Below are 9,323 nucleotides of genomic sequence, written 5' to 3' on the forward strand. Positions count from 1 at the left end.
CATTGGAAGACGAGCATTCAGAAGATCGAATTACCTCATTTTTATCCCATATTGGATAAATACCAGGTTGCTGCTTGTTAATGGGTGATACAGTGAAGAGTTTGTCTAAAACTAGGGATCCACTGAGGCATGCCTTGTTGGCTCCGTGATGGATGATAACTGTAGTGGAGCAACTGTAGCAACAGTAGATGGGCAGGAACACTTCAACCAGGGCTAACCTGCTCATAAAACACTGGCTCACCTCAGCAGACAAGTAACAGAGATCATCAGAAGAACCGTCTGAGGCCAGGGGGATTTAGAATGGGTGATAGAGGAGAATCTAACCATCAGCTATGAGCAACAGTGCTGCCGTAGCTTGTCACTCCTGTTTTAAATCTTCCTTTTGTGAAAGCTAAAACAGCCACCACTTTGAAGAATCTATGACAGTATAAGGTAAAGGGAACTAAGTTCTTTAAAAAGAGGGATATGCTGTGGCATTTCTTGCTTCCAAACAAGGAGATGTTTTTCTACCGCAGGTACCTGAACACCTACCTGATGCTTTCTCCTCTGGCTTCCTGGAATGCACAGTAGTCTGTGTGGGAACGACTGGACATGCTAAGGAGTTAAAACAAGCTTTAAAAATAAAAAAGTAGGTATGCCTGAGTGACTTAGTCAGTTAAATGTCCAACTCTTGATTTTGGCTCAGGTCATGTTCTTAGAATCCTGGGATCGAGCCCCGCATCAGACTCCGTGCTCAGCACCAAGCCTACTTGTCCCTTTCTGTCTCCTCCATACCCCACTCCCCCCCTCAAATAAATAAATAAGTAAATAATAAATCTTAAAAAAAAGAAAAAGTATTCCAGCTCCTTTCCCTTCAGTTGGGATAATTCTAAGCCACAGAATTGGTAGAGTCCCCCAGAAGGCCATTGTATGCTTGCAACCTAGTTACATTTATCAACATAAGCAACCTTCTCTTCTCTGTCTCACTTTCTATTCCCTTAATCATATAGTCAAAAATAACCTTCCAAACAAATTACTGGCAATCAGATTTTGTCTTTGGATTATCTTCTGAGGGAATACAACCTGAGTAACTAGATAGAATTACTAGTCCTATGTATATTTGATGTAATCATTCCTGACATTCTCCAAACCATGGTTGCTGTTCATTTGCCAACCTATGGAAAGCAGAAGAGATGTCATTATATCCTTCTATTGTCAAAATGATCACAATTTCAATCATAAAATTTAGTAGATAGTGATGCTGTCTCCTAAAATAACCCATATCATGGTGGATTCACATTTCCCATGATAGTAGAGGTTATGAATAAATGCTCTAGTAGTTGGACTCTATTCCATGAGATAGATGTTGTGCCCAGATCTGACCATGTTCAATGATAGAAGCCTAAGGGGAGTATCCAAGTGGCTGATGGACATATAGTTTTAGAGCTCAAAAGTCAGATTCAGTCAGCAAAATCTGAAATCCTGTCTCTGCTTGTTCAGTCTTTTTTTGCTACTTTTATGTCTTTGTTCTGTAATGTATAGATGGCAGGATTCAAGTCACAGGTGATAGAGAAGTCAGCAAGGAACAGGCATTATCACTTGATGATGTGGGGAAAGGTCAGGCACAGAGAAGTATGTGCTTTGGATCAGTCTTTTGAAGAACATTTCCAGACAGTGACCAAAATGAAGATACAGGAAGGACTAGCAGAAGGAAGGTGCTCATACTCGTGACATTACTGCTGCCAGCAGCAGTAAATTCCAACTTGCCTCCATATATGCATGCAAGTTTTATGATTCTAGGAGAGTCATAATGGAAGATTTTACTTTATTAGGACCACAAAAGCACAAGTTCATAATGAAAACAAATTGAGACATATGGAGACCACCCCAAGTACCCAGCTAGTAGTCACAAATGAAACACATATTGTAGGATTCCTGATGTTCGGGTCATGAGAGGCTCACAGATTGCTGTGTACCTGTCAAATGCCATGGCTATGAGTAACACCATCTCCACTCCTCCCATGATGTGGATGAAACATATCTGTGTCATGCAGCTTTGGAAATAAATTATCTTGTATTGATTTGAAAGGTCTGTAATCATCTTAGGGTCTGTAATAAAAAAAAAAAAAAGGTCCACATGAATGAAGGACAGGTTGGCCAGGAGGAAGGACATAGGAAAATGTAAATGGGAGTCTAAAATTACTAAAAAGAAAATGAAGAGATTTCCTGGGATGATACCTAAAGAGATCAAGGAGAATATCAACATGAGAAAAACTTCAGTTTCCCAAGAACTGGGTTGCAGTGATACAAACTCAGAAACCAGAGACTCTCTCAATCCTCTTTTACTGGTAGAAGCATGTTTTCTTTTTTCTATCTGAAAAGATTTGTGTGTGCTTACCTGAAAACTATAATGACCTCTCCTGAGTTGGTTGCCCTAGAGAGGACTGCCGATAATCCTCAGTGCCTGTCCCCACCTCTTCACATTACTCCTAGTCTTATAAGCAGGCTCAAGTCCCAGAAAGCTGCAGTGAGTGAGGGACAAAGTGGAATTCATGACAAGATGCAATACACAACAAGAGAACTGTAAAATTTTCCATATGATTATCAATAGACATCTAGAACATATGTATGGGAATGGATCCTAAGAGTGGTGGACTAGGATGGAATGAATGTAATATTGAATTGGGCCACATTTAATGGTATTATTACACTAAACAATTATTCTGTATTCATTATATTAACTCGGATGGCTTGGAGTGACCTTAACAGTTCGCTTTATTTGGTTGAATACAAATTTAGACGCAATTTTGGAATACATAGAATGAGACTGATAGAGTCTCCTTAGTTTATACTGTTAAAAGAAGTTATTCAAAGGCTGAGGGAGATTGCAGTGCTGCCATTGTTGATGCAATTTTTCCCTTCCTATTGTTTTTATTATTTGCTTTCCTTGTCATTCAAGAGCTTTCTTTTGTCTTCATGGTAAAATATAAAGAGGCAGATAGATCAACAGATAGAAAATAGATAGATGATAGACTGAAAAAACAAATCTTTTTTTTTAAAGAAAGATTTTATTTATTCATTTGAGACAGAGATACAGAGAGAGAGAGAGAGAGAGCATGGGTAGGGGGAGAGGCAGAGGGAGAGGGAGAAGCAGACACCCCACTGAGCAGGGAGCTGGACTCAGGGCCTGATTCCAGGACCTGGAGATAATGACCTGAGCTGAAGGCAGCTGCTTAACCATCTGAGCCACCCACGCATCCCATGAAAAAACAAATCTTAGTAGGTGAAGGAGATGGTAATTTACAGAAAAGGATGTCACCCCCCCAGGTGACTCATTAACCACTTTTCTTCTTAACTTCCGTTAGAAAACCAACATGATTCTAGGAGACAATTCCCTTAACAGTCTGATTTCTGGCTGGCAACACCAAGTCTCTGAGGTGAATTTGGTCACTACCCAAGCACAATTATTGCTGTTAATTAGCTGCTTTTATGATGGCAGTATTTCATGTAACTCAGTACACAGGGGAGAATTATGCAGCAGACAGAAACCTTCTGAATTGTTCTGACTTCCTGAAGATATAGTTCCTTTATGCCCTCAGGTGAAGGAGCACAATTTCTGCTGTTCATTGTGTTTCAGTGTTAAAAAAACACATGTACACTGCTGCTTGTAGCCTCTATGAATGGTAGTTAAATGTAGGTCTCTAGACAAGGGTGCTTATGGGTGAGAGGTTTTATGCTACCACTTATTCACCATAGTTTGACCTTGATTTTGTTATTCTTCAGTCGAAAGATGAAACATACAGAAAATGGCAGAAAACAAATTTATAGCTTAATCAAATTTTGTAAAGAAATCATCACCCAAGTGAAGATGTAGAACTATGTTAGGTATCCCATCACAGAAATCTCTGTGATTCATCCAAATTACAACCACCTTTCTCCTCAAAAGGAGCCATGATTCTGTTCCAGTAAAAATGTCCTTGCATTTTTTCTTTCTATTTTCTTAAAGATGTTATTTATTTATTTATTTATTTATTTATTTATTTATTTTTAATAATAGTTTTTTATTATGTTATGTTAGTCACCATACAGTATATCCTTAGTTTTTGATGTAGTGTTCCATGATTCATTATTTGCGTATAACACCCAGTGCTCTATGAAATATGTGCCCTCCTTAATACCCATCACAGCCTACCCAGTTTTTTTTTCTAGCTTTATCTTCCAAATATCCATTCCAGAACACTGTAGTTTGTCTTGACCATTTTTCCATTTAATATGTCTTTCAAATCTCTTCTTTTCTTAAAAAAAGATTTTTTTAACTTTTTTTTAAATATTAAAGGATGTTTATTGAATATGTAAAGCAATGGATACTGTATCCCTCCCTCCACAAGGAATACAGGTTTCTTTTTTTTTATAATAATATTTTTTTATTATGTTAGTCACCATACAGTACATCCTTAGTTTTTGATGTAAAGTTCCATGATTCATTACTTGCGTATAACACCCAGTGCACCATGCAATACGTGCCCTCCTTAATACCCATCACCAGCCTATCCCATTCCCCCACCCCCTCCCCTCTGAAGCCCTCAGTTTGTTTCCCAGAGTCGATAGTCTCTCATGGTTCATTCCCCCTTCTGTTTACCCCCCCCTTTCTTCTTCCCTTTCTTCTCCTACTGATCTTCCTACTTCTTATGTTCCATAAATGAATGAAACCATATGATAATTGTTTTTCTCCACTTGAGTTATTTCACTTGGCATTATCTCCTCCAGTCACATCCATGTTGCAGCAAATGTTAAGAAATCGTTCTTTCTGATGGCCGAGTAACGTTCCATGGTATATATAGACCACATCTTCTTAATCCAGTCATCTGTTGAAGGGCATCTCGGCTCCTTCCACAATTTAGCTATTGTGGACAATGCTGCTATGAACATTGGGGTGCAAATGGCCCTTCTCTTCACTTTGTCTGTATCTTTGGGGTAAATACCCAGTAGTGCAATTGCTGGCTCCTAGGGTAGCTCTATTTTTAACTTTTTAAGGGACCTCCACACTGTTTTCCAGAGTGGCTGTACCAACTTGCATTCCCACCAACAATGTAGGAGGGATCCCCTTTCTCCACATCCTCTCCAGCAATTGTTGTTTCCTGCCTTGTCAATTTTTGCCATTCTAACTGGCGTAAGGTGGTATCTCAGTGTGGTTTTGATTTGAATTTCCCTGATGGCTAATGATGTTGAACATTTTTTCAAGTGTCTGTTAGCCATTTGTATGTCTTCATTGGAAAAGTGTCTATTCATATCTTCTGCCCATTTTATGATTTATTTGTTTTTTGTGTATTGAGTTTGAGAAGTTCTTTGTGGATCTTCAATACCAATATTTTATCTGTAGTGTCATTTGCAAGTATCTTCTCCTATTCTGTGGGCTGCCTCTTAGTTTTTTGACTGTTTCCTTGGCTGTGTAGAAGCTTTTTATATTGATGAAGTCCCACAAGTTCATTTTTTCTTTGTTTCTCTTGCCTTTGGAGATGTGTCATGAAAAAAGTTGCTGTGGCCGATGTCAAAGAGTGTACTGCCTATGTTCTCCTCTAGGATTTTGATGGATTCCTGTCTCACATCGAGGTCTTTCATCCATTTGGAGTTTATCTTTGTGTATGGTGTGAGAGAGTGGTCAAATTTCATTCTTTTGCATATAGCTGTCCAATTTTCCCAGCACCATTTATTGAAGAGACTGTCTTTTTTCCACTGGATGTTTTTTCCGGCTTTGTCAAAGATTAGTTGCCCAAAGAGCTGAGGGTCCATTTCTGGGCACAAATTTAAGAGCCGTTTGTTCCAGTTCTTTGAAAAATGTTATTGGTATCTTGATCGGAGTAGCATTGAAAGTGTAGATTGCTCTGGGTAGCATAGACATTTTAACTATGTTAATTCTTCTGGTCCATGAGCATGGAATATTTTTCCATCTTTTTGTGTCTTCTTCAATGTAGGAATACAGGTTTCTAAACTGTAAACACAACCTCTGTGTTAGACCTCAACACCCAGAAAGGCAAGAAACCAGGGTAGCAAAACAGATGGGCCATCATTGCACAGCTGCAAGTGGCGGGTGCCTCTGGGGCAGGGACAGGGCTGCCCAATACTTGGGGAGAAGAAGGGGGCTCTCTTCTGAATGGGCTTCTGGACCCAAGTCCCAGAGAGCTGGGTAACCTCATAGGTAACATAAGACATCAGATTCTGGTACATGACTGTCATTTTTCTTTTTTGTACAAATTAATGTTTTCTTTTTTGTGTGTGGTTGTATAATATGTTTTATTGATTTATTTAGTTTTAAGTTTTTATTTTAATTCCAGTTAGTTAATATACAGTATTTTATTAGTTTCAGGTGTACAACACAATGATTCAACAATTCCATTCATTGCCCAGTGATCATTCCAAGAAGTGCACTCCTTAATCCCCATCACCTATGCAACCCATTCCTTTACCCACCTCACCTCTTGTAACCATCAGTTTGTTCCCTATAGTTAAGAGTCTGTTTCTTGGTTTGTCTCTCTTTCTCTCTTTTTCCCTTTGCTAATTTATTTTCTTTCTTAAATTACACATATGAGTGAAATCATATAGTATTTGTTTTTCCCTGACTGACTTACTTCACTTAGCATAATACTCTGTAGCTCCATGGACCATGTCATTGTGAATGGCAAGATTTCATTAGTTTTTATGCCCAAATAATATTCCATTGTGCATATCTATATACCACTTCTGTTTAGCAAGGTAATAAATACAATCATAGTAATCATTGACAATAGAGAGGATGGGATTCCTGTTGTGAGATTCCTTTCTGATGTGACTGATTGTATAGGATGGTTCATAAGAATCAAAGTATGCAACTCAGAGAATGGAACTTCAGTATTTATTTATGTGCAACCATTTCATTTCACTGAGAGGACAAACTCAATACTCACATCTCCATAAGAAATATACCAAGGGTGATAGCTGACCAGTGGTTTCTCTTTTGCAGCAAAAAGACTTTACACCATGGTAACAAGTAAGAACTCAGATATGCTGCTCTTCAGCAAAAGGAATTTCTTGCTCACTTAGTTAAGACATCTCATTTCCTGAGTGTACACTACTGAGCAGTGAGTGATGATGTTGGATTATCAGTTATAGGGGACCCTTCACCACTGTAATCCTCTCAAAGCTCGTATCTGATTCTTCAAAAATGGTTCAAGGAGTTTTAGAAGAATTCTATTGATTCTCAGTTGAACATTAAGTTTATTGAAGAAGTTCTCCAGAATCTTACACATTGGCTGTAACATTGATGAAGAGCCAGCTACAAATGAACAAGAAAATCTNTCCCTATGTACTAGATTAAACTGAAAATTCAACATTTAGGGTGTCATGTTTGTCCTAAATATCTTTTACCCCTCTTTAAAAAAAACTACCTGAAGTCTTCATACGTTTCACCAAGATTAAAGTCAGGAGACTTGGGGATTTTAGTACAAGTTTACAGTGTGATTTTGGCATGTCATTCAGAATCTCCAAGCCCTAGTTTTCCTGTTTACAAATGAGCTCATTGGATCAAAAGCTCTCAAAGACAAAATTCCACAACTCTAGGAGTATGATTTGAACCTTCATGGGAAAGAAGTATCCAAAACCAGATTATATTGGAATTGCAGGAAGGAGAGAAAGAGGTGGGTAAGAGAACATGGCATCTGGGTATATGGAAAAAGGATCCTTAAATAGAAAGGGAAGAAGAGATTAGCCTTGAAGATTCAGAAGGACTCGACACTTAGAACACTTGTATAACATATACTAAGTTGTAAAGGGCAATCCTTGTTAATATTGACACTAACTTTCTAAGTATTTGAATGGACCTCTGGATCCTTCCATTTTTCTTGAAGATGCACATGCAATTGAATTCTGCCAAATGGGTTCTTGCTAATAGAAGCATCTCTTTATTAATAAAATGCTACACTTTGGTTAGTTCTGCTAATATACTTCATTTTCATCATTCCACCTACCTCCTTCATATGTGGAAGAGACTACAGCAGTTTTCAAAGGATGGAAGAGTACAGATTTTCCTTTTTGCACTTTGTCTTGAAGCAGAAAATTTCCAAGAGAGTAAAGTGTGTCTGATTGGTCTTCCTTAGTAAGTCACTTAGTTAAGAGACATTTATGAGTGACCAGAGGCAGGTGAGGAGATCTGGAAATAGCCAAGCTGGAGTTTGAGTACTGAGACTAAGTCATATAGTCTTACAGGGTTTCCCTTGAGGATACACACACACATAATCTTCTTGAGTCAGGGGCTGTTGTCACAATTTCTTGGTTTCCTTAGGTATTTCTAGTACCTCACTGCATCTAAAGGTGATTTTTTTTCTGTGCAAATGAAACTTCATTTCTTTATATTTATATTTCCCTTAATTCTCTTTATATTGAAGCATAATTGACATATAATGTGTTGTTCCTTTCAGTGTATAACACATTGATTTGACAATTCTCTACACTACTCAGTACTCAGCACACTAAGTTTATTCACCATATGTCACCATAGAACACTATTACACTGTTATTGACTTTATTCCATATGCTGTACTTTTCATCTCTGTTATTTATTTATATTACAACTGGATGTTTGTACCTCTGAATCCCCTTTATCTATTTCTCCCATCCCCCGCCATCTGCCATGTGGCAACCACCAGTTTTTTTCTCTGTTTAAGAGTCTGTTTGTTTTAAGGGGCGCCTGGGTGGCTCAGATGGTTAAGAGTCTGTTTGTATTGTATTTGTTTTTTGTGTTTGAGATGTCACCTATCAGTGAAATCATATGGTTCTTGTCTTTCTCTGTTAAAGGAGACTTTTTAAAATTTAATTTATATATTTGAAGAGAGAGAGAGAGAGCACAAGCTGGGGAAGGGACAGAGGGAGAAGCAGGTTCCCCGCTGAGCGGGGAGCCTGACATGGGGCTCTGGGGTTAGATTCTAGGACTCTGGGATCATAACCTGAGCCGAAGACAGAAACTTAACCAACTGAGGCACCAGGCGCCCCTCTCTAATAAAGGTGAATTTTTAAAAGAATTATAGTGAAACCAGTAAGATAATGTTCTGAGGTTAAAATCCACATGGATTCAGGAGACAATAATAATGCTTTAGATATTATACAAAGAAGGTAGCTTATAGCATTTATGATCACTTTTGGATAAAATATAGGGAAAAAAATACCTTGACCAATAGTAAGAAAGTCTCATTTATTATTTACCATTTTATTGAGCAGCTTTAATTATAGTGCAGCAGTTACAACTGAGCTGAGTCACCACAATTAATGTTTCTTATATCAGTCATAGGGATACATTCCAAGTGCTTTCTCAATTG

At 38.1% G+C, this 9,323-nt stretch overlaps 1 pseudogene; it reads right to left on the reverse strand.

The window, feature by feature from the left end:
• Positions 1 to 1,597: 1,597 nt before the first annotated feature.
• LOC103680667 lies at positions 1,598 to 3,606 on the reverse strand (annotated as a pseudogene).
• Positions 3,607 to 9,323: the final 5,717 nt, after the last annotated feature.

Source organism: Ursus maritimus, unplaced genomic scaffold, assembly GCF_017311325.1.
Source record: "Ursus maritimus isolate PB19 unplaced genomic scaffold, ASM1731132v1 scaffold_9, whole genome shotgun sequence".
NCBI classification, from domain to species: domain Eukaryota; kingdom Metazoa; phylum Chordata; class Mammalia; order Carnivora; family Ursidae; genus Ursus; species Ursus maritimus.